The sequence below is a fragment of the Frankliniella occidentalis genome, unplaced genomic scaffold (assembly GCF_000697945.3).
Source record: "Frankliniella occidentalis isolate FOCC.00 unplaced genomic scaffold, Focc_3.1 Scaffold196, whole genome shotgun sequence".
NCBI classification, from domain to species: domain Eukaryota; kingdom Metazoa; phylum Arthropoda; class Insecta; order Thysanoptera; family Thripidae; genus Frankliniella; species Frankliniella occidentalis.
This window is the reverse complement of record NW_026267322.1, coordinates 125476-129867: the sequence shown is the minus strand read 5'-3', so window position 1 is coordinate 129867 and position 4392 is coordinate 125476. Positions and strand designations below refer to the sequence as shown.

The following is a 4392-nucleotide window of genomic DNA, read 5'->3' as shown; positions in this document are numbered from 1 at the left end:
ACAACGGACAGGACGGCGTCGACGAACGAGCAGGCCAGGATGTGCACCAGGTTGGTCGCAAAGAAGTCGACCAGATTCAGTGTCTCGTGGCGCAGCTGTTGATGCAGTCTGACGACGTCTCTGACGACCTCCGGAGTCTTCCCGGTCGAGTCCAAGAGGTGCTGCGCTAGGGCGTGGTGCATCGCAGTCACGGTGGTGGTGACGCATATCAGGGGGACCAGCACGTGGAAGAGAGTCACACAGCAGACGGTTGATGCGGCGCCCCAGAACATGCTGCGGACGAGCAACCCCCAGGACCCCGCGTGGGGCACGAACGGCCAGAGGGAGAGCATCGGCTCGTCGGAGAGCAGCATGTCCGCCAGAATGCATCCCAACATGACTACAGCGGTGACGAAGACACTTTTGAATATGACTGCAATGTTACGGCGAGCGGAGTCCGCCCACACCTGCAAGTTCAAAAGGGGCGGGGGAGTACAAACGCCTCTTTTTGCTCGCCATGCGCGCGCGCCCAGTCGCCCACCGCACCTTCTCGCCCGGTATGTCCTCCATGACCTGGACGAGTCTCTTCACCTCGCTGAGGATGTTCCAGAAGCGCGGCTGACGGGCCACGACACAACACGAGTACGCCGAGTAGAAGTCGCTCGCGGCGCTCACCGCTGGCAAGGTTGTCCTGGCCGTCGTCTGCATGAGCGCGACGATCCCCTCGAGAATGCAGCTGAGCCCCATGAACGTCATCGGCAACTAAACATGACAAGCCCAATTATTCTTTGGGAGAGGTATTCCGAGTAAAAAGCTAAACAAATCACAACAAACGGAACCAGCAGGTAAACGCGAGCCGTCGTCGGGATGAGATATACTCGCAGTGTCAATGTTTTATTAATAAAAAAAAACAAAAAAAAAAACAAATGGGAAGGATATAGATTGGCTCACTTCTCATCACCACTGGCGCGGCAGCTCGCTCCAGGTTATTTTGATTCCATGTTACTTTTTACTACTGGCCTCATTGTCAGGACGATTCACTTCAATAGCGTAGAACGTATGCCGAACGAGAGAGGTACGGCGAGAAACACGTTCGATTCGAAGTCCGTGTCAGAATGTCACACACAAAAGTGCCTTTAAGCGGTGAAGACGAGCACGGTACGTACTGGGCGGTAGCCTATAACAATACGAATCGTGGCGAATCGTTCTAACATCTCACCCTACTCTTGAGGACGGCGCGCAGGACTCGCAGCAGAGGGTGCTGCTCTAGGCACAACCACGACAGGTAAACGCTGAGTTGCATCGTGGGGTGACACGGTGAGGGCGACTGGCGTGTAAGCAGGTGACAGAGGCTTCTATAGTGGTGTGTGTGTGTATGTGTGTGTGTGCGCGCGCGCGCGCACGCGCGCATTGATCGTGGTACACATTATAAGTTTCGGACAGATGGGTGATTTCTCAAACTAATCAAAGACTTGTACAGCTAGCGACGCCATGGCTGCGCGCTTCCACATAAATAAGAGAAGTAGTACACGAGGAAAAAAATCACGAGTCGATCGTTGTTTCCGCTCGACAAAAACGCATATCTTTTTTAAAAATTTATTCGTCTTCCGTCTGACACAGCACATATTTCCCGCGCGGCCTCTCTTGGTCTTGCAAAAAGATTACTTCCGGGGAGGCAAATAATTGTCGAGTGGAGATCCATTCCACATAAGCCTCCCCGCTACCGTATGGCGCCCAGCTATGCTATGGCCTGGTGTGCGCGCGGCGAGCAGCCGACTGCAGTCTGGGAAGAATGTAGGTTCAAGTTTTCAAAAGAAGTCTCAAGGGGATCGAGAAGGTTTCCGCGGACATATACAGGGTGGGTGTTCTAGGCCGTACTCTTTCTGGTAGTGCATCTTGGTCGGACAAGTACGCAACCCGTCCGCACGCCTGCATCCGGTCATGCGGATGATCCGGTGCAGCACATCCAGAAAAGTTTGCCGAACTGCAGACTGCACCACGTGCTATTACAACTTGGAGCTGAGAACGTTGACCAGCGAGTAGGCCTGGCGGAGGGCCCGGCCCGCGTTGGCCAGGCTGAGCCGGCCCAGGCCCCGGCAGCCAAGGGCCGGCGGCCTGCTGGCGGCCAGGATCACGAGCTGGAGGGCGCGGGCCTCGGCCACGGTCACGGCGCCGCCGGTCGCCGCGGCGTAGGCGCACCTCTTCAGCGTCAGACTGGAGTCCGACAACTCCTGGCTGAAGTACGACAGCTGGAGGAAGATGACCACGACGGGTAGCAGCATGACATAAGTAGTGTTTGTTACGTCGTTGATTAACAACTGTAACAAAGAATACTGTGGTGATTCTCACACCCAAATAGTTTCTTGACTCATGTGCAAGCTGCCACAAGATGAAATTCACCATTGAAACAAATGCGATTTTGTCTTTGGAATAATATTTTTCTCTTTTTCGAAAGAAAATATCAGCTTGTTTCAAGAGTAAATTTGGTCTTGTGTCAGCGTGCACTTAAAACAAGGAAAGACTTACTCGAAACAAACCATTTTTCTGGGTTTTTGGAAAGTCCCTAGTCGCTGTCTCTACCCGAAGGTAAAAGTTTCTAGTTCTGATATCAGTATTACGGATGATTTTTGTGTGATCTGTACTAATACCATTACACTTGCACAAAATTCTGAGTGAGTGCTAGAGAAAATCTGGAATTGAATTTTAAAGACCAGGTAGGAGCTCCACCGACAGACCAGTTCCTTCGGGCAACATTTACTGTTAAAAATTACAACAGTAAAAAACTACAGAATGTAACTGGTAATTTTGAAAACAGTGTAATCCTGTAGTTTGCACTGTACTTTATTGTGGAGGGAAATTTTTTTCAAGCAATGTCGAGTCTTTATCCGTCAAATACCAGTCGAACAGATTTTGACCGTAGTATGGAAGTACAGGACAATCGGTATGAATCTGTCTGGAATCTGTCTCTGGGTACAGAATTTTTTACAGTGTCAGCCCTCCCTATCGAGCATTCCCGGATAAGCCATAGAACTAGACCGCTTTACTTTTATCTATTATGTATGAAAATATATTTAAGATCCGTTTTAGATCTTTAAACTCAATTTCGGCTGAGTAACATGCCCGTAAGCATTTTTACCCAGTAAGTGTCGACAAAAACTTTAAAAATTCTCTTAAGTAAAGAGACATAACAGGGTGATCCATAGACCCCTTCCTGTCTTTTGCGACCGCGCGCCCGCATGCGGTACAGTATAGGCAAAAGATGGACCACCAACAGGATGTCGTAAATTGGGTAAAAAGGTACGGGGATTCCTATAGTCAAGACCTGTAAGAGTCAGATTAACCGTTAAGACAGAATTCATGGGTGAAAAAGTATGAAAGAAGTGCATATCTCCCCCCCCCCCACTAGTCTCTGATATTGCCTCTGATTCAAACGGTACCCAACTGTGGTAATCAGGTGTACACGGAGTTGGTTATCACTGGTAATCACTGGTATTCACTGGTAATCTACACACTCTTGAGGGTCCTTTCAAATGACATATTTGTTGATTGAGACATGCATTTTTGTGCACATCTTGTCTAAACGCAAACGCCCATAATGTGACGTATTTGCATCCCTCCTATGGACAAAAACATAATTTGTCCAATCATAGAAAGCAAGTTTGAAACTTTGCAAGATAAAGTATTAAGAATTACCTAAAATGTGTACAAAAAATGCATCTTTCTCGGGACAAAAAAATAGTTGTTTCGATTTAGAATGCAGGCGAGTCATACCTAGTATTCATTGGTAATTTTTGGTAATCATTGGTGATTTAATCCTTGGGCTGTATCAGCTTAAGCGAGTGCTGTGCGACAGCACATCAACAGCACGACAGCACTATGGCCCCGAACACCCGATTTTCCCAATAAATCCTTCTGTTTCCAATCATAATAATCTCGAGGTACAAAATTATGTATTTTCCGAATCCAAAAAGTGTAATAACGCTACGATATCGGAAATGTGAAGGACTGTAGGCAGGGCGGCAGGGCGCATTGCGCGTGCCATCTAGCGAGCGGAGGGAACGCGAACACAACTTTTTGGACTGGGAAAATACATAATTTTGTACCTTGATATTATTTTGATTGGAAATAGAAGGATTTATTGGGAAAATCGGGTGTTCGGGGCCGTAGTGCTGTCGTGCTGTTGCTGTGCTGTCGCACAGCACTCACTTAAGCTGATACAGCCTTCGTAATCTTTACAATTTGGTAATCCGGTGTACACATTTTTCTGGATTTGGGCAGTTGGGCACCCCTCGCTTTGATTGCAGCGAAAATAACCTGGACAACGGCCAGGAAGGTGTTGGCGAATGAGCTTGCCAGGATGTGCACTAGGTTGGCCGCAAAGAAGTCGACCAGGTTCAGTGTCTCGTGGCGCAG

General features: G+C 48.6%; 1 long non-coding RNA gene across 1 annotated transcript in view; it reads right to left on the bottom strand.

The window, feature by feature from the left end:
* The window catches only part of LOC127750486 (uncharacterized), a 4670-nt gene extending 278 nt beyond the window's left edge, over positions 1–4392 (bottom strand). Inside the window, exons 1-2 of the long non-coding RNA XR_008011710.1 lie at positions 4294–4392; positions 1897–2297 (exon numbers count right to left, since the gene is read on the bottom strand). This is a non-coding gene — a long non-coding RNA (uncharacterized LOC127750486). The remainder of the gene's footprint in view (positions 1–1896; positions 2298–4293) is intronic.